This window comes from Eleutherodactylus coqui, chromosome 4, assembly GCF_035609145.1.
Source record: "Eleutherodactylus coqui strain aEleCoq1 chromosome 4, aEleCoq1.hap1, whole genome shotgun sequence".
Classification (NCBI taxonomy): domain Eukaryota; kingdom Metazoa; phylum Chordata; class Amphibia; order Anura; family Eleutherodactylidae; genus Eleutherodactylus; species Eleutherodactylus coqui.
Window position 1 is genome coordinate 216912809 of NC_089840.1, and position 21978 is coordinate 216934786.

The 21978-nt window shown below is 46.9% G+C and overlaps 1 long non-coding RNA gene across 1 annotated transcript; it reads right to left on the reverse strand.

Moving 5' to 3' along the window:
- Positions 1–417: 417 nt before the first annotated feature.
- LOC136626047 (uncharacterized) lies at positions 418–21605 on the reverse strand. Its single transcript, XR_010792619.1, has 3 exons — positions 20205–21605; positions 6930–7007; positions 418–839 (listed from the first exon to the last, which is right to left on the reverse strand). It is a non-coding gene; the product is annotated as an uncharacterized lncRNA (long non-coding RNA).
- Between the last annotated feature and the right edge of the window lie 373 nt (positions 21606–21978).

A 21978-nucleotide genomic window follows, 5' to 3' on the forward strand; every position in this document is an offset into this window, starting at 1 on the left:
CCCTTTAAGCATCAAGTGAAGAGTCAGCTCTTGGTGTGTTGGAAGCAGGTAAAATGGGCAAGTGTAGGAAACTGAGTAACTTTGGCGAAATAGTAATGACTAGACGACTGGAACAGAGCCCTCCAGAATACCAGGGAGGGCGGTTCCCAAGATGCAATGGTTAGTACCTACCAAAAGCGGTTCGAAGAAGGACAACTGGTGACAGGGTCATGGGCACCATAGGCTCATGTATGCATGTTGAGAGAGACTTTTGTTAAATGTAAATGAGCAAATTAAAGAAGTATAGGGATCATCGCACTGTAAGAGGTCATTAGATACCTCTACACCCTGGACAGTGGATTTCTAAATTACACTTTAGTTTTTTCTTGCTGGCACAACATTACATCTTTCCTCACAATTAAAACACTAATAAAAATGTAACTACAAAACTCATCTTTATTTTAGAAAATAAAAACATTTAGCAAAAATGTAACATTATACACAAGTTTTCACTGTATACAAATCTGAAAACAATCGTCCCTGTTCATTCCCAGTGAAGGTACAATGGTAAACGGCTTTATGGGTCGGGATAGTCACAAATGGTAGAAGACTTCAACGTGTAGCGATTTGTAGACTCATTCTATGGAGCGGCAACGACTGCAGTATAAGATGCTGGTTTTAGAAGAACAACTGAAGACATGGTAGAGGATGTTGAGCCCTGGTAGTACCTTCTCATGCTTGCACATAACAGTTTAATCGTTTAGTATGGTCCGGCTCAGGGGTGGAAGTGGGCTAGGGGTCATCTGCTTCCAACTCTTCCACTAATCCGGCCAACTTCTCCATCCGGGATACTTGTTGATCTGAAAAGATTAGACCTAAACAAATGTTACTGCAATTAGAACAGGATTCTCTCCAGTCTCTCCAGGTTGCTCCATGATGTCGGGTAATCACTGAGAAGGATCATAAGAAATCACTGCTTTTGACAGGAACATAGTCTTATCACAGTGTACATTGACACTTACAAGGTGCTCTCAAGCTGGTGACAGACTGTCTGAGCAGTTAGAAGACTTAGAAGGTTCTTTAGGGATGCTTCTTTACCCAATTAGTGTAGGCACAGGTTAGACTGTTCATATCTGTGCAAGCGTCTTCGGCACACAGCTGACATAGATTCCCGAGCAGCCTGGCGGAAGCCCGGAGGACACCATGCTAGTCAACTGGGTCCTATGGACATCATTCATGTCAGTTAAGCATGGGGTCCAGCACTTCCAATGTTTAGCTCCTATGATGGAGCCAAACAATGGAAATAATAGTGCAAATGTGAATCCAGCCTAGTTTTTGGCTGTGGATGGAGGGTTTATTATACTATCAGGATCAAATATGGCTGGATATTCAGAGGAAGTGGATAGTTTGATTGAGAAAAGAGGTCCATCCAAGTGTAAAATACCCCATTTTTAATTTTGCATAAAATGCCTTTATCAAAAATACAAATAGTGGGTGCCTTACTTGACTTATGGTCAGTAAATTACGGTGTAGCATAAGCAGAGGCAGTGAACGATAGCAAAGTACAACTCAAATGGTGCATTTCCTTGAAAGCCAACAAAATCTTGGAGATTTTCTACAGTATAATTGGCTGTGAAAATCAAGACTTCTAGACCAGCTTTTCTCAACTCCAGTCCTCAGAGACCCCCGACAGGTCATATAGGGGGGTCCCTGAGGACTAGAGTTGAGAAACACTGTTCTAGACCAGTCAACGCTTTGATGGGCTGCGCCAGCTGTCTTGGCAATGCTGATTGGAGGACCGTCTCTGACTGATGCATATCCCAAGATATGGTGCATATTTCAAAATGTTGGTGCAGAAAATGAACATGGCATGGGGTGGAGGGGGAAGGAAATATCATACTGCAAATGTGCTGATAATGTAAGCCTTTAAAAAGCTAAGTTGATATTTCTGTTGCCAAATTTTGTGCCTTCTGAAGTGTCTCTCGTTTTGATTGGAAAAATAGCTCTGCATACAACGCTGTTTTTCTAGTCAGAATTAGTGATGAAGGCTCCAAATGTAGCCCAACCTTTGCAGAAGTCCTTACCACCTCATGACATTAGCACAGTCTAGTCTTATAGTTTTCTTAAATCATAAGTCATAGGAGTACAAAAGTAACCAGTCATTTGTAGTAACTCATACCTCTTGTTATAGTTGTATATCTCAAGATCTGTAAGTTATAGCATTAACCTCTTCAGTGGCACGCCCGGAAATTTTCCAGGACTAGCTGCGCTGCCCATAGTGACATAGCCCAGAAGATTTCCTGGCTATGTTTCACTATAGGACCATGCAGAACACAATGCCATAAGCTGTGGCATTGTGCTCTGCCTGCATAGTCCCACAAAGAACCAGTGCAGGACTTTAAAAAAAGAAGCGGGAAGATATAACCGATCTACCGGCAACTTTCCGATTCTTCCCTGCACTGTTTACATCTGGCCACGGAAACCATCGGCTTTTCAGACGCCGGCTGATGGTCCGCGTGCAGGGAGAGCTGGTGACCAACTGTCAGATGATAGCCGGGCACCAGCTCTTACAGCAGAGAACAAAGAAAACCTCCAATCTCCGCTGTTTAACCCTTTACATACCGCAATCTCTGTGACCGCAGCATGTAAAGTGCTGACAGCTGAGAACGGAGAAAACCTCTGATCTCCGCTGTTTAACCCTTTAACATGTTGTGGTCTGTGCGACTGCAGCATGTAAAGGGCTGACAGAAGCAGAGGGCTCCCTCTGTCACCATTGGACAGCTCTCCCTGCCACGTGGACCATCGGCTCGTCAGAAGCCGGCCAATGGTCTCCATGGCAGGGAGAGCTGGTGATCGGCTGTCAAATGAAAGCCGTGTCACCATCAGAACCCTCGCAATGTGATCAGGCGGTTCTGAAGGGTCTCAGTTGCATCCGGAGGCTTGAATATAGCCTCCGGGTTTGCCAGCTAAATTAGGCTATGGCGCTAAGACTCTGAGCTTCATAGCCTGTCTAATACCCTACTATGCCTCAGCATTCCAGAGTATTAGAAGAATAAAAAAAAGGATTATGCAAGTTCCCTAAAAAAGACAAAAATGTAAAAAAAATGAAAAAGTTAAAAAATTATAAAAAAAAACAACAATAAAAATGCCAAAACCCCACCATTCTCCCTTTAGGGCTTATTTAGACGGGCATATATCGGTCAGGTTTTCACGCCCGGCTGATATACGCTGCCCCTTTCTGCAAGGGGAGGAGCTAGTGCATTGAACTCCCGCCCCCTCTCTGCCTCTTGCTACTGTTTGCAATGGAGGGTTGGGTCAGGGGCGGAGCTATGTTCCATCCTGTTATGCCCCCTCCATTGCAAGCAATGGCGAGGGTCAGAGAGGGGACGGGATCTCAGTTCACCAGCTCCCCGTCCCATCTCACCTGTTTCTGGGCTGGTGCACTGAGCTGATTTCTGCAGGAAGCAGACAGCTCCATAATCACTGCAGTGGCAGGGCTCGGTATTGCATCAAATTTTCCATTCATTTCAATGACTGCAATGCAGGGGGTGGGGTTAGTACAGTTAGAACTGATAGATCAGCCATAAGTACGAATAGCAACAAAACAAATTTAAAAAACAAAAAAAATGAAATAAATTGTATGATCACGAATGCACGAAGTCTGATCGGTAAAGTGGGCGAGCTTGAAGCAAGAATGACTGATGAAAGTTATGATATGGTCGGAATTACTGAAACATGGCTTGATGATAAGTGCGATTGGGCGGTGAATTTGCAGGGGTACAATCTCTTCAGAAGAGACCGAAGGAACCAGAAAGGGGGAGGGGTATGTCTGTACGTCAAATCGAACTTGAAGCCGAGGCTACGGGAGGATATAGGGGTAGGAGACGAACAGGTGGAATCTCTGTGGGTAGAAATACAGGGAGGAAAAAATAACAAAATCCTGATAGGGGTCTTCTATCGACCACCAAAAGCAACAGAAGAAACTGAAGACTTACTACTAAGGCAGATAGAAGAGGTGTCAAAGCGCAACGAAGTAATTATCATGGGGGACTTTAATTACCCAGATATAACATGGGAGAACGAAACCTGCAAATCTCACAGGGGTGATAAGTTCTTGAGAGTAATTAAAGACAATTACCTGAACCAACTTGTGCAGGAACCAACAAGAGGGAGAGCCATTCTGGACCTAGTGCTAACTAACAAACCGGAACGTATAAAGGGGGTGCAGGTTGAGGGGCACTTGGGGAACAGCGACCACAATATAATCAACTTCCAGCTGTCAATCAATAGGAAGCCTTATCAGGGAGTGACAAAGAAACTAAACTTTAGTAAAGCAAAATTTGATGAGCTTAGAACTACTATCGGTAACATTAATTGGGACAACATCCTCAAAAATATCAGTACAGAGGAAAAATGGGAAAAGTTCAAAAGGATCCTAATCGCCTCATGTGAGCAGTCCATTCCCTTTAAAAATAAAAGAAACTCAGCTAAAAGGAAACCAATGTGGTTCGACAAGACGGTACGAGGGGCAATAAACGAAAAGAAGAAAGCGTTCAAACTACTAAAGCAACAAGGCAGCGAAGAAGCGCTAAAATCATACAGGGAAAAAAACAAAATATGCAAAGACACGATTAAAACTGCCAAGGAGGAAGCAGAAAGACGGATCGCAAAAGAGAGCAGAAACAACCCGAAGCTATTTTTCAACTACGTAAACAGCAAAAGGATTTGCAGGGAGAGCGCTGGCCCTTTAAAAAACAATGCAGGAGAAATCATTGATGATGACGAAGGGAAAGCAAATCTAATAAACAGTTTCTTCTCAAGTGTGTTCACCAAAGAAAAGGAAATGCCACACGAGATGCAGGGGAATAAAACGAACTCCTCACAAAATTTCTCATACCTAACGCAGGAGGAGGTGCGGAAGCGTCTAAAGAAAACTAAGATTGATAAATCACCGGGCCCAGATGGATTACACCCAAGGATACTAAAGGAACTAAGTGACGAGATAGCTAGGCCGCTATACCTAATATTTCTAGACACTATCAAGACCGGAGTAGTACCATTGGACTGGCGTATTGCCAACGTGGTTCCAATTTACAAAAAAGGGAGCAAAAGTGAGCCTGGTAACTACAGGCCAGTAAGTCTCACTTCAGTAACGGGAAAAATTTTCGAGGGGATTCTGAGAGACGCCATCGATGAGTACCTCAAGGAGATTAAGGGAATAACTCCTCACCAGCATGGATTCATGAAGGGTCGCTCATGTCAGACAAATCTGATCAGTTTCTACGATGAAGTAAGCTCTAAGCTGGACCAGGGAGAATCTATTGATCTTGTATATCTGGACTTCTCTAAAGCCTTTGACACCGTGCCACATAATAGGCTAATATACAAAATGAGGCAGCTCGGACTGGGCGAAAACGTGTGTAAGTGGGTAAAAAATTGGCTCAACGATAGAAAGCAGAGGGTGGTAATAAATGGTTCGTACTCTGATTGGACCACAGTCGCTAGCGGGGTGCCACAGGGTTCAGTATTAGGCCCCACTCTGTTCAACATATTTATCAATGACCTGATAGAGGGGCTGCACAGCAAAATATCAATATTTGCAGATGACACAAAATTATACAATATAATTAATGCAACGGAGGACAATGTGCGGCTACAAACGGACCTGGATAAGCTGGGGGCTTGGGCAGAAAAATGGCAAATGAAGTTCAATGTTGAAAAATGTAAGACTATGCACATGGGCAAGAGGAACGGATGTCACAAATATTCACTTAATGGGGTACCACTAGGGAAAAGTGATATGGAAAAGGATCTGGGGGTATTAGTGGATAATAGACTGAGCTGGAGTAACCAATGCCAGTCAGCCGCTGCAAAGGCAAATAAAGTCTTGGGGTGCATCAAAAGAGGTATAGGGGCGAAGGACGAGAACATTATCCTTCCATTATATAAGGCACTTGTCAGACCTCACATGGAATACTGCGTACAATTCTGGACACCGGTGCTCAGGAAAGATGTCACAGTGCTTGAGGGGGTTCAAAGAAGAGCGACTAAACTAATACATGGAATGACGGGACTGGAATACCCAGAGAGGCTATCCAAATTGGGACTATTTACTCTAGAAAAAAGAAGGTTAAGAGGCGACCAAATAACCATGTATAAGTACATGAGGGGACAACACAAGGATCTCTCCCGTGATCTGTTTACACCCAGGACTGCGACGGTAACAAGAGGACATCCGCTACGATTAGAGGAAAGTAGGTTTCATCACCAACATAGAAAGGGGTTCTTTACTGTAAGAGCAGTTAGACTGTGGAACTCTCTACCGGAGGAAGTGGTGATGGCAAAATCGATAGAGGAGTTTAAAAGGGGACTTGATGTCTTTCTGAAGAAGGATATTACAGGATATAAATTTTAGGTTAAGTGTCAATCCTGGTATATAGGCAGGTAGGAACCATTAGGGGTTGATCCAGGGAACAGTCTGATTGCCATTAGGGAGTCGGGAAGGAATTTTTTCCCCAAAAGGGCTAATTGACTTCTGGCCTTGGGGTTTTTTGCCTTCCCCTGGATCAACACAGTAGGATAGACAGGCTGGACTAGATGGACAATGTCTTCATTCGGCCTTACATACTATGTTACTATGTTACTATGCCAGGGCTGGCCACCGCACTGAGAAGGAAGCTGTCTGCTTCCTGCAGATTTAAACTTAGTGCATTGGCCCTACAAACAGCTGATCGGTGGGGTTCCTGGTAACGGACTTCCACCAAGCTACTATTGATGATCTATCTTCAGGATAGGTCACCAATAGTTTACAAACTCTTTAATTCACTTCCCTCAGCCATAAAACAGGCATGCATTACTTAATACAGTTTGATAGAAGAGAAATCTGTAGGATGAGTTTCTGTTTGCTGGTGTAGACTGGATTATGGTCATGATTTGCACTCGTTACTTACCATGTTTCACCTGCTTCAGCGCTGATGCGACTTGATAACTGAACACGGATTCACAAATGAAAAATCCCTCTGCGCCATCTGCAAACAGAAGGATAGAAAAACGCATGAGCAACGTTCTTGACCAGACTGCACTATTGTATGTCCTGCCTACAAGTTGTAGAACATCTACTGACACTGGCCAGGATTCCAATCATTTCCACCTACTTTTACTGACATGTGCATGTTATGGCCCCCCGTGCACGCTTATGGACTACTAGCGCCAAACACATGTCTAGGTTAAATGGCCGTTGATGAAACTGTCCCGCATCTGCAGGCGCGTGTAGTGTGTGTTTGCGATAGAAACATTACATTGTGAGCGTTACCGGCGACCATGACAGATATTAGGGGCGACAATCTCTGTACATTGCTGCAGAATATGTTGGAGCTATAGAGGTAACAAGAAAATGAAGACCAGCACAAGTAACCATTTCTCCGCATTCACATGGGCGCTTGCGTATTTCGGTCTGTAAATACGCTGTTGCCTTGCGCTTTGCGGCGTATTGGTATTCTTTTACTTCACATAAATATGCAGCGTATTTCCGCATGTAATAGAAACGTGCGAAATCTTCTTGATTTTGTGGGTAAATACGTAGCGATTACGCAGGTTTCCTGTGTATTTTGTGTGCATTTGCGCATGCACATTGATTTCAATAGGCTTCTACAGTGCGTAACAGACGCTAAGATACCGTGCTTCCTTAAAAAGAAGACCCTGTCTTATATTAACCCCTTAAGGACACGGCCTATTTTGGGCTTAAGGATGCAGCTATTTTTGGCAGGGTTTTATATCCATTTTTCAAAAGCCACTTTTTGTCGCCACGGCCATATAAGGGCTTATTTTTTGCATGGCGAACTATAGTTTTTATCGGTGCCATTTTTTTTTACTCTAAATCATCACTGTTATCTATTGGATAACAGTGATCACGTCCCCGGTGACATCTCTCTGCACATGTTACCCAGGAGCAGAGGGATTTAAAATTTCCCGGGGCACGAGCCCCTCTGCGCAGAAGGATACTTCAGGTCCCAGAAGATTGGGACATCGCGGAGGACCCGAGTGAGTATTTTCACCTCTCCTTATGGATCCGATCCATGAGAGGAGATGGAACAAACTTCTTTCCAACCTTTTAAAACTTTTTCGTGATCGCCGCTTTCCATTGAATAGTGGCAATCACGTGCACAGGGGACCGGTCACCTCGGTCTCCAGTGACATCTCCTGGTTCCCGGCTACCTTCAGGAGTCGGCATCCAGGAGACTTTAAATTTGCCGGGGCTCCTGGCCTTCTGCGCATGCGCATGACGTCATACATCTGGCACACATATGCAGAAGAGCGGTGACGGGTCCCAGAGAACCAATTCCCCGTGGGAGACCACGGACAAGGCGGGTGAGTAATCTCAGCTGCCCTGATGGATCGGATCCATCAGGGCAGCTGAATCTTAATCTTTTTTTAACTATTTATTCATTTAATTGCGATCGGCGCTATACACCGGATCACATTGCCGGGGGGGGGGGGCAATAGGGCTTTAATTCTAAGAGGATGCATGTTTTTATGTCCTCCAGGATTAAAGCCCGCTTAGCTAGGACGTAAAAAGGCAATGGGGCCGTCACTAAGAGGTTAAAGTTGAAAGTGTAAATTGTTACAGATGCCCATAATCCCACTGACAGATGATGTCACAGGAAATCAGGTGACCGCTGCAGCCAATGAGAAGCTGCAGTGTCACCATCCATTCTCCTGGCATCGGCGCTCAGACCCTGATAGCCGCGATGCCAGGAGTTCAAGAACATGATGCTGCATTTATCATTGGCTACAGAGGTCATGTGACTTCCTATGCCCCTCCCCCTGAGTCTGCAGCAGGCTGCAGTGCTGAGTCCTGGGGTACGCGTGTATCTCTGTATATTATTTTCACACAGGGCGTCCTACTGAAAAGGGGTTGTCCGGTAACCGGAGAGTCCTTAAACATAGACATATACCTTATATTTACTATCTACAATGCAGTAACAATAAAGCAATATGACCGTTGTTCTCAAACAGCTGAGCGATCTCTCCGAATATAAGTGCGAGATTTACTAAACTGAATAAGGCAAAATTCTGGCTCAATCTTAGGCTGAAGCGGTGCGCCCCCTGTGTACGTATGATGTAACTACACGCTATGCCTCACACTCACTCATCATCACCATAGCATCTGCAGGGTGGTCCACGGAAAAGAAGGACGGCAGCCCACACTGTCTATAAGAAAGTCTATCAATGTTGTCCATAGCAACCAATCACAGCGCAGCTTTCATTTCTTATACTGCTGAGGTAAATGAAAGCTGCGCTGTGATTGGTTGCTATGGCAACAAAGATTTTCTTTTAGACAGCTTTGATGAGAGTGTGGTGACGGGCTAATATTCCGTGGCCCATCCTGTACAAGAAGCTTCATTAGAATATTGCTTACTGGGAAATATTGTAATTAGATGCGCCAAGAATATAACAAAAGTCTGGAAGCTGCTGAACAGTTCCGCCCGTGGCTACAGAAATATGGCGGAGGGGGCATGCAGAGGGACCTCCATGTTGGTTCACCCCGAGTACTTTGTGGATTAGGAACAGAGGACGCCTTTACATTATAACTATTATTCCTAAGGGCTCGTGTCCTCGGGTGGTCTTTCACCGCCTATTACACATGCGTTGCACGGCCACGTAAAGCGTGCTGAATGGAGCTAATGAGAGTAAATGGACCTTCATTAGTCCTTGCACATGAGCGTATAGACACTGCATGTAGATACCAGCGAGAACTAGATCGCAGCATGCTCTATTCTCCGGCGTACCACGCAGAGTGAGCCGTATACGTTTGTATAAGCAGCGTATGCAAACCTGTCCATACACAATACATTATGTACGGGCGGCGATTCATACGCAACGCAGATACGACACAGCGGGGGATTAAAAAAAAGACAGCCACACTGCGCATGACCGCGGCCGTGAGATACGCAGATATGCGCAGTACACTCGCTGCCCGTACGCGGTATCACAAACACTGGTAAAACGCTGCGAGGGCACCTGTGGACATGAGCCCTAAGGCCGCTGAGTAATTCTCCTGAGCATGGAGATATGTATATAGATTGCAGTCGCCGTCGGGACGGGCTTCCCAATAATACACCATATCCCTGCAGCACATCATATATTCTGTCACACAAGTACCACGTCCGCTGCCGGATATCCATACTAATAGTATACATGCTAAAGTAAGGCCCAATGTCCACAGGCGGATTCGGTTTGTGGAACCAGCGCTGGAGAACCGCAAATCAAGCCGTCCATAGGGATGCATGGATGTCCGCAAAGCAATGACAAGCATGCAGATGTGATTTTTCCCACACACCGCATACAGGGCTCAGGCAGGCAGATCAGCCGGAAGGTCAGTTTCTTACTTTGATATCTGATGTTCAAAGCAGCTTTCAAAGATGGCGCCGTTGTGCTGACTTCCCACAATGCCCTGCGCTCTCCCCCCTCTGTGTGCGAGCTCCCAATGACTGGCCTCGCTCAGCTCCCGTCCTGGCCACGCCCACCTCTAGTGAACTCATCTAAGTCTCTTCCTGCCCAGGCCCCGCCCCCTCTAAGTCCCTCCACAGGACAGCATGTTCTCCTGCTGTACAGTGTACTTAGAGGGGGCGGGGTCAGGAGAGACTGTCTATACTCACAGGATAAAATCCTGAACGACGAGAGTTCAGTGTAAACAGCAGCCGTTCAGTACTGAACGTCCGCTGTGCAAAGTGAATGGAGAGGGGCGGGGGAGAGAAATCTCCTGCAGCCGCCCCACTGTGAAACAAGGATACCCGCTTGACAGGCACCTCCCCCCCGACCGTGACAAGTTATGGTGACAGCCCCCTCCCACCGTGCAACAAGTTATAGCAATAGCCCCTTCCCCCCTGCGACAAGTTATGGTGAGAACACCCCTCCGCCTCTCCCAGTGCGACAAGTTATAGCGACAGCTCCCCTCCTCCCGACAAGTTATGGTGACAGCCCCCCTCCCGTGCGACAAGTTACGGAGACAGTCCTCCCGCGCGACAAGTACACTGACAGCCCCCTTTCCCCCCACATGACAAGTAACACTGACAGCCCCCCCTCTTCCCCGCGGCGACAAGTTGTCAGCACCCCAACTCCTGCGGCGACTAGTTGTCAGCACCCGAACCCCCGCGGCGACAAGATGTCAGCACCCAAACCCCATGGCGACAAGTTGTCAGCACCCCAACCCCTGCGGCAACTAGTTGTCAGCACCCCAACCCTCGAGGCAACTAGTTGTCAGCATCCCAACCCCCGCGGCGACAAGTTATCAGCACCCCAACCCCCGCGGCGACTGGTTGTCAGCCCTCCAACTCCCGCGGCGACTAGTTGTCAGCACCCCAACCCCCGCGGCAACAAGATGTCAGCACCCAAACCCCCATGGCTATAAGTTTTCAGCACCCCAAACCCCACAGCGACTAGTTGTCAGCATCCCAACCCTCGCGGCAACTAGTTGTCAGCACCCCAACCCCCGCGTCGACAAGTTGTCAGCCTCCCAACTCCCGCGGCGACTAGTTGTCAACACCCCAACCCCCGCGGCAACAAGATGTCAGCACCCAAACCCCCATGGCGATAAGTTGTCAGCACCCCAAACCGACTAGTTGTCAGCATCCCAACCCCCGCGGCAACTAGTTGTCAGCACCCCAACCCCTGTGTCGACAAGTTGTCAGCCCCCCAACTCCCGCGGCGACTAGTTGTCAGCACCCCAACCCCCGCGGCAACAAGATGTCAGCACCCAAACCCCCACGGCGACTAGTTGTCAGCACCCCAACCCCCGAGGCAACTAGTTGTCAGCATCCCAACCCCCGCGGCAACTAGTTGTCAGCACCCCAACCCCCGCGTCGACAAGTTGTCAGCCCCCCAACTCCGGCGGCGACAAGATGTCAGCACCCAAACCCCATGGCGACAAGTTGTCAGCACCCCAACCCCTGCGGCGACTAGTTGTCAGCACCCAAACCCCTGAGGCAACTAGTTGTCAGCACCCCAACCCCCGCGGCGACTAGTTGTCAGCACCCTAACTCCTGCGGCGACTAGTTGTCAGCTTTTAACCCGCGCGGGGACTAGTTGTCACCCCCCAACTCCTGCGTCCACTATTTGTCACCACCCCAACTCCTGTGTCGAAAAGTTGTCAGCACCTGAACCCCCGCGGCGACAAGTTGTCAGCACCCCAACTCTTGCGGCAACTAGTTGTCAGCACCCCAACCCCCGCGTCGACAAGTTGTCAGCACCCTAACCCACACAGCAACTAGTTGTCCGCACCTCAACCATTCAAAATAGTCATGGCTCTCCTCCCTGCACAAACAGGATTACACTGAGATGAGACACATCTGTATAGATAACACAGGACCACTATTCACAATACTCACAGCTCACCTCCTCTCCTCCCTGCACATACAGGATTACAGTGAGAGGTGACACCTATTTGTAGAGAACACAGGACCCACCATTAACAATAGTCACAGCTCACCTCTCCTCTCCTCCCTGCACAGACAGGATTACACTGAGAGGTGGCACCTATATATAGATAACACAGGACCACCATTCACAATAGTCACAGCTCACCTCCTCTCCTCCCTGCACAGACAGGATTATACTGAGAGGTGACACCTATATATAGATAACACAGGACCACCATTCACAATAGTCACAGCTCACCTCTCCTCTCCCTGCACAGACAGGATTATACTGAGAGGTGACACCTATATATAGATAACACAGGACCACCATTCACAATAGTCACAGCTCACCTCTCCTCTCCCTGCACAGACAGGATTACACTGAGAGGTGGCACCTACATATAGATAACACAGGACCACCATTCACAATAGTCACAGCTCACCTCCTCTCCTCCCTGCACAGGCAGGATTATAGTGGGTGGGTTGGTGGCTCGCTGGGCAGGTCGGTGGCAGGGGCAGTTATACAACCCACTCCCCTCCCCCCTGCAATAAGTTATGGCAGCCCCCTCCCCCACTCCCATGAGAGAAGTTATGACAGCCCCCGCTCCCAGTAGTAATACTTACCCTTCAGCTGATGACCGGTGGACACTCCTGTCCGTCTCTAGTACGGACTGCGCATGCGCGAATAATCTGACGCGTGTTCCTGAGCCGGCAGGCGCTGCTGCGCATGCGCAAAAAAACAGGCGCGCACCCCTGGCCCGAGGACGTGTGTTTACGGCCCGACAAGAGGAGAAGACTGAAGATAGGGAGCACTCCTGTAGGTAAGTATATATCTTCTGTATGGCTGATTTACAAAGCACAAAGTGCTTTGTAATGGCCATACAGAAGTGCATACATACATTTGTCAGGGCCAGACAACGCCATAAAGTGCGGTGGAGCGGAGTGCACATCATAAGCTAGGCCTCCACAAACGGGCAGACACCTGAGGGCAGACGTCGTTGCCGCACGTATGTGATTATTAGGCTAGCAGGGGTACCAGCGTTGCCCCGGATTAAGGGTGGGTTCACACAGGGCGGATTCCCGTCGGAAATCTCGCGGTTCGGCCACAGCAAAAACCGCGAGATTTCTGCCGGGAGAACCGCCGCGGTCTAAGCTGCGGCGGCTTTGAAGCAGCTCGGCGGCATGCTTTTCCGTTGCGGCTGGTGCTCCCATAGAGGAGAGCGCGGCCGCGGTTTCAACCGGATTTACTGCAGCGGATTAGCCGTCCCGTGTGAACGAGGTTTCTGAGAAATCTCATCCACATGGCTGGCTAATCCCGAGATTAGCGGCCGCGGGCGGATCTGCTGCGGCAAATCCGCCCTGTGTGAACCCAGCCTAAAACTTGAATGAATGCCACATTAACATGGATTGAGATTTTAAAGAAAATCTGGGTTTCCCATAGCAACCAATCACAGCGCAGCTTTTATTTTACCTCAGTAGTATAAGAAATACCAACCAATCACAGCGCAGCTTTTATTTTACCTCAGTAGTATAATATATACCAACCAATCACAGCACAGCTTTTACTTTACGTCAGTAGTATAATACATACCAACCAATCACAGCACAGCTTTTACTTTACGTCAGTAGTATAATACATACCAACCAATCACAGCACAGCTTTTACTTTACGTCAGTAGTATAATACATACCAACCAATCACAGCACAGCTTTTACTTTACGTCAGTAGTATAATACATACCAACCAATCACAGCACAGCTTTTACTTTACGTCAGTAGTATAATACATACCAACCAATCACAGCACAGCTTTTATTTTACCCTAGCTGTGTAAGAAATGATTTTGACAATTGTATTTCCCATCCATTTTTTGCTCTTCCTGTAATTCGCCTCACAAGGACAAGTCAATCACAGAACATGGCCGTTACTTACTGAGTGAGGAGTGCATATAGACAAGTCAGCTCTAGCGCATCTGATGACCAGAGCATTTGTAATGACCATCAATAAGGCTCAAGGGCAAACACTGAGGCCCAATGTCCCCAACCGAAAGATACACAAAGGGAAACATGGCCGTCCGCAATGAAATAAAGCATGTGGATTTGATTTGCGGACCTTTCGGTCTAGAAACAAGTTGCAGCATGCTCCATTTCAGTGCGGATCCCTCATGGACGACTTCCATTGCAGTCAATGGAAGCAGTCTGACCCGCGGCCCACGCGTATCTAACTGTGCCGCCGGGCAGCGGATCCCGCGGGAAAGCAGGAGACTTGAAAAAAATCCTCCACTGCGCATGTACGGCGGCACGCCAGCCGGCACTGCCGCACACATACGTAGTGAAGAAAATAGAAGACCCGGACGGGTAAGCAGTGTCCTCGGCCACGGACAGAGTGGGAATCCACTGCGGGCTACTGCCACGGAATCCGACCCGCCCGTGGACATGAGACCTTATGGTAGGTGGTGTACATTTTCTCATGGGCACCTATGCGCCGCGCTCACATGTATACAGGCCACAAAACCTTTATATCCTAGCAAAAGATGACAAGACCAGAAACGTACAGAACTGCGCTGACAGCAGATCGCGGCTACATTCCTTTCACTATTTCATAAAAAACACAAATTCCACGCAGATGGAAATATGCTATAGCCCCCCCTTGGCTCATGTGCTGGGATAGCGCTGCCGCCGCACACGGCTGGGGTCAGGGGTTGGCCACGGCAGTCATGTGTGTATATGAAAATGTCACCCCAGCAGCATGTCAACAAAAGCCAGCGAAGAAGCCTGGAGCAGTGGAGAAGACTAACCACTTTACCCCTCATCCGCTCCATCCATGGCAGGGCGGCTGTCTCTGACAGCTGACACCCGCCTGTAACAGCCGCCATCAGCGTTCACATTGATCGCAGCTGTTAATCCTTTAAATCGATCTGACAGCGGCATTTAAATGCCCCAATCGGCATTTAGTGGTCCAAAACAGCCCCCTCGCGATGAGATTGCAAGGTGCGGTTTGGTTGTCATGACACCCTGGGCCTCCTGAAGATTCCCAAGGCTACCATGAAGAGACTGACTGTCAGCATACAGCATAATGCAATACTATGGTACTGCATTACACAGTATGGCCTCATGCCCATGGCCGGGTCCATTTCCACCTGTGAAATATCGCAGCAGAATCAGACCTGGCGTCCCCCAGACACCCTATAGCAGTGATGACGAACCTTTTAGAGACCGAGTGCCCAAACTGAAACCCAAAACCCACTTATTTATCGCCCCAGCGGTAATAGTGACTGCGCACAGCGACCTCAGTGTTCATAGTGACATCCCACAGCGGATTTATTTAGCTTCACAATACATTATATGGTGCATTAAAGAGAACCATAAAAAACTACAATTCGCCCCACAAGAAGCAACAAGCCCTCAGACAGCTGCGTTATCGGAAAAATAAAACGGTTCGGATTTTCTGAATGTGGGGAAGAGAAACGAATCTTATATAAAACCGCCTGCAGGCTTTTCTTGCACCGCACTTTGACCCCTTTGTGTGACCTTGGGTGGATGATTTTGGTGTCATTAGATTTGTGACATCGTCACCACCGCCGTAAAATCATGAAATTAGAGTTTGATGCATTGAGTGACTCTCAGGCCGGGTCAAAGATCTTATGTTAAGTCTAGCGGCGCTGTTGTGCTTCACCCATTGATTATGAGCGCTATAACCAGCGATAAGGTATTGCTGTACAGAAGTCATGCAATGCCTTACCATAGCAATCACTGCTGCTATGGAGCAGGTCCGCTTCAGGGCTTATTCACGCCTGTCCGATATACGGTGTCCCTTTCTGCAGGTGGAGGAGGTGGGCTGGTCCAGGAGCAGTGCACTGAGCTCCCGCCCCATCTCTGCCCCTCGCCACTATATGCAAGCGGAGGGGGCAGGATGAGGCGGAACTTATCTCTGCCATCCCCCCCCTCCTGCCCCTCCCATTGTAAACAGTGGTGAAGGGCGTAGAGGGGGCATGAGCTCAGTGCACTGCTCCCGGCCCGCCTCCTCCCCCTGCAGAAAGGGACACCGTATATTGGGCGGGTGTAAAAACCAGGACAATATACGGACGTCTGAATAAGCCCTCAGGGAAATAAACAGTGTAAATAAACTAAAGAAATAATGTAAAGAAATAAAATAAAATACCTTGGTTTTTTACTTGTTTACCGCTATTTGCAAGAAAAAAAATTACTAATTTCAGAAAAACCTCACATATGTGGTATCATTGTGTCCGTAATGAGCACACGAATTATCCTGCGCAGCAAATATCTCCTAAAAAGAGCAATAAAGGCAATCCAAAGAGCCATATGTACCCCGAAATGGTACAAATAAAAACTACAGTTCGTGACGCAAAAAACAAGCCCTGACAAAGCTCTGTCCATGAAAAAATCAAAAACGTTATGTGACTTTGAATGTGATGAAGTGGAAAAACCTAAAAAAAATTATGTTTTTGGCATTGTTGTAAACGTATCGAACCGCAGAAAAAATGAATTGCGTCATTTATACTGTTAGGCCTCATGTCCACGCGCTTAGAATCCGCAGCGTTTCTCCCGCACGCGGATCCGCGCCTCATAGGGATGCATTGCACACCCGCAGGTAGTTAAATACCTTTGGATGTCATTTCCCGCGTCAGGCGCGGATCCGCGTGCGGGAAACAAAATGGACATGCTCCATTTTCGTGCGGGTCTCCCGCAGGCTTCTATTGAGGCCTATCGAAGCTGTCCGGATCCGCAGGAGACCCGTACCAGAATTAAACTCACCTGCTCCGGACGATGCGGTTCTTCCCTTCTTCGCGGCCGGATCTTCTTTCTTTGGCCCGGCAGATGTGCCCGGCACGCCGCCGGCGTGTCGAGCACATCCGCCGGGTCGGAGAATGAAGATCCGTCCGCGAAGGAAGGAAGATCCGCATCCTCCGGAGCAGGTGAGTTTATTCTGATTTTTAGGCATCATGTCCGCGAGGCAGGAGGGACCCGCTGCGGGATTCTACATGAAGAATCCGCGGCGGGCCTGATTTTCCCCGTGGACATGAGGCCTTAGATTGTCGCTGTAAAAAAAAAAAAAATTAAAAACAATGGCAGAGTTAATTAATAAAAACTATAGTTGACCACGCAAAACATAAGACCTTATACGACTGTCGACTGGAAAATTAAAAGTTGTGGCTCTTGAAAACTGTAAATGAAAATCCCTCAGAAATCGTTGCGTTCTTAAGCCCAAAATAGGCCATGTCCATAAGGAGTTAACCGCTTAACATCACAGGACCACAGATCGCGGTATGATGTAATGCTATACATTAGATCATACTGTAGGAGCGATCAACGCATCACAAGTTGTTGTCCCCTCTGGGGACTAACAAAAAAGGTAAAATTGCATTTTTACTGATTATTAAATTAAAAAAGCTAATAAAAGTAAAACAAAACCCTTTTGCCATATTTATAATAAAGGGATCTAAATAGTAATACAAAAATACATATTTAGTATCGCAGCGTCCGTAAAAGTCTGATCTATCAAAGTAATGCATTATTTACCCTGCATGGCGAACATCATCAGAACTAGAGATGAGCGAGCCTACTCGGCCAAGCCCCTTTTTTGCCTGAGTACCGCGATTTTCGAGTACTTCCGTACTCGGGCGAAAAGATACGGGGGGCGCCGTGGGTGAGTGGGGGGTTGCAGCGGGGAGTGGGGGGGAGAGGGAGAGAGAGAGGGCTCCCCCCTGTTCCCCGCTGCTACCCCCGCTCCGCCACGCCGCCCCCCCCGAATCTTTTCACCCGAGTACAGAAGTACTCGAAAATCGCGGTGCTCGATTGAGTAATTACTCGAAACGAGTAGGTTCGCTCATCTCAGAACATAAAAATAAAGAACACCAGAATTGTGCTTTTTTGGTCACCCCTATATCCAAGAAAAAATGTAATAAAAAATGATCAAAAAGCCGTATGTACGCCAGAATGGTAGCAATGGAAACAATGGGGCGTCCCGCACAAAATGAGATGTCGTACAACTATGTCGAAAAAATGAAAAAGTTATAGTCGTCAGACGATGGAAGCAGGAAATAATTTTTAAAAATTACATATCTTCGAAAAACAAAAAAAAGGAGTACAGCCCAAAAAAAACCTATATAACTTTGGTATTATAAGTATTCGTACTGACCCATAGAATAAAGTGATCAGGTCATTCTTGTTGCAGTCTGTACGCCGTAAAAACAAGACACACCCAAGATGGTGGAATTTAGTTTTTTTCCCATTTCACTCCACTGAGAAGTTTTTCTGTACATTATATAGTACATTATATAGTACCACTGAAAAACACAACTCGGCCCGCAAAATACAAGCCCTCATAGAGCGACGTCGATGAATAAATGAAGGAGTTATGATTTTTTTAAAAGGGGAGAGGAAAAAGCGAAAATGGAAAAACAAGGGCCGTGTCATTAAGGGGTTAAAACACATATATACCGAGCAAAAAATATATAACCATCACTTGCATCATATATACACTTCTGTACATCCCATATGCCCCCTGTATATACAGATAACGACAGTTATCACACATTTTATATATAATGTGAGCCCTCACTGACCGACTCTGAGGCTGACTTCACACTGCGCTCGTCAACGTGCGATTTCACCGCGGATGCGAGGCGTCTTTTGTATTAAAAACATCTGGCATCACTTCGGAGAAGTAGCGATCCTCCGCCGCGGCTGATCACGGAGTTTCTCCCATTGTTCTCATTGGTGAGACGCCTCATTGCATCGCGTGCATCTAGCACATGGAGCGATGCTGCCGCCGGCCCCACTGACAACAATGGCCGCTGCGATGTGAAGGCGCGCCCAAAGACGGTACGTGTCGCGATTCTTTTCCTGTATCGCTTTGTGGTGCAATGTGGGTAAACAATCGCTCATGCGTATGACCCCGTTCAAAAGAATGGGGATCATATTCACATCCCGCAAGGCACAAGACTCGTGGGAGAATCTTGCCCGTGTGAAGCCGGCCTGACTCATCACTAATTCCCTAAGGCCGCTCTCACGCACGCATTAGCACATCATGGCGTTTTACTGCGATTTCGCGCGGCCTTTTCTAAGGCATTCCACTATTTGTCAGCGTTTTTTGAAGCGCCCCACTATGGGTGATGAGGTGCGTTAAAAAGTGCTAAAATGCACGAAAATAGAGCAGACAGCGCTTGAAAATCACAGCGTTAGACATGCTGCGTCCGAGCGCTAGTCGGCAGAACATCACTGAAATCAATGGAGGCGCTGTGCCGCGATTAAGCATCGCAGTAAATAGCGGGCTGTGTGAGAGCGGCCTTACTCCCCATGGAGGACAAACATGACATTTGGCGCAAATGTTCCTTAGATCCTAAGTAGGAAAAGTAACGGGGTCACAACTGGATTATACAATTCTAGCCAAGGAAGCACGCGGTCACCTCCACGCGGTGTTTCCTGGGTAACGTGAAGAACCAGGCAAAGTGGGGAACATACTATAATCCTCGGTTCCTGTTCTCTGTACCAAACTAACTGGGGCGAAGCCGAGTATATCAGCCAGTATATATATAGATATATATATATATATATATATATATATATATACACACAACACCCGTATGCGCATAGCGCTCACACCATACATACAGCACCATCATCCACCGGCCATACACGCCTTCTACACAGGAATATGGGGTCGGACACATATACTCTATCATATATATATATATACAGAACAGAGATCAGAAGGCAGCGCCCCAGAGTGGGGGGGGGGGGGGGATTTATATTTACCAATTTAATAAATATAATATTTTTATCTCACCCTGCGGTAACCGGGTTTCCCTGGGGAGCGCCGGTGGGTCAAAGATCCAGGCCGGCAGGAAGAACCAGATAATCGGGTGGTTGAGGTGATAGATATGCTGGTCGCCGGTCCTTACGACATCACATCATGGAGAGCATCGGAGGGAAATTAGAATATATAAGTATAAACCGGAGAGAGATAGACAATAGCAGAAACTAAATAAAAATCCCCAGCGAGCGGTCCGGACCATGCGGAAGGGGCGGGCCCAGGGGATTATACAACGCTTCTTTAGATGAGGGGTGCACTCGGTGTGAGGCACCCTGTGAAGTAGGTCCGGCACATTTATATGTCTGTTGGAGTCCGTTCACTGCAGCGCTGGGAATATTTATATAGAACACACATATACAAACGTTATACAACATCCAGAGCATCATATACAGACAGTATGCACACAAGGTATAATGTGCATTCACAGCATGCACACGGTGTATTATTTAGGCCGCCTGCAGACGGCTGGGTCGGGCCTCTGTGAGACCCGCACAGAAATAGAACATGTCATGATTTGTTTACCGCGTGTGATTTCACACGGACAAATCACGGCCGTCTGCATAGGATTGCGTTTTGCAAAGCAATCCTATGCAGGCGGGCACGGGCGGAAATTCTGCGAGAAATCCCGCCGTGGAATTTCCGCCCGTGTGCAGGGGACCATAGTCATATACAATGTATACCAACTATACAGTGTAGTATACAGGCATATCTATATACAGTGTACTACATATAGAATATACACACTATGCCCACAGTGTATTATACTACCATATACACACACTGCACACTGTAGTATACAGCCATATATACACACTATACATACCGGTAGTATACAGCCATATAGACACACTATACATAGCATACAGCCATATACACACACATACATAGTATACAGCATATATACACACACTACACATAGCATACAGCCATATATACATACATACATAGTATACAGCCATATATACACACTATACATAGTATACAGCATATATACACGCACTATACATAGTATACAGGCATATCTATATACAGTGTACTACATATAGAATATACACACTATGCCCACAGTGTATTATACTACCATATATACACACACTGCACACTGTAGTATACAGCCATATATACACACTATACATACCGGTAGTATATAGCCATATACACACACACATACATAGTATACAGCCATATACACACATACAGACTATACAGCCATATATACACACTATACATACCAGTAGTATACAGCCATATACACACACACATACATAGTATACAGCCATATACACACATACAGACTATACAGCCATATATACACACTATACATACCAGTAGTATACAGCCATATACACACACACATACATAGTATACAGCATATATACACACTATACATACCAGTAGTATACAGCCATATACACACACACATACATAGTATACAGCATATATACACACACTATACATACTATACATAGTATACAGCATATATACACACTATACATACCAGTAGTATACAGCCATATACACACACATACATAGTATACAGCATATATACACACACACTATACATACTATACATAGTATACAGCATATTAACACATACGTAGTATACAGCAAATATACACACATATGAGCAGACTACATACACCAGACGTGCAGCAGAGTGAAGCTTCTCTCCTTCGGCAGTAGGAGCTCCGAGGCTCCGCAGAGCCGCTCACCATGATGTAATCCTGCGGAGGGCATATTAACTTTT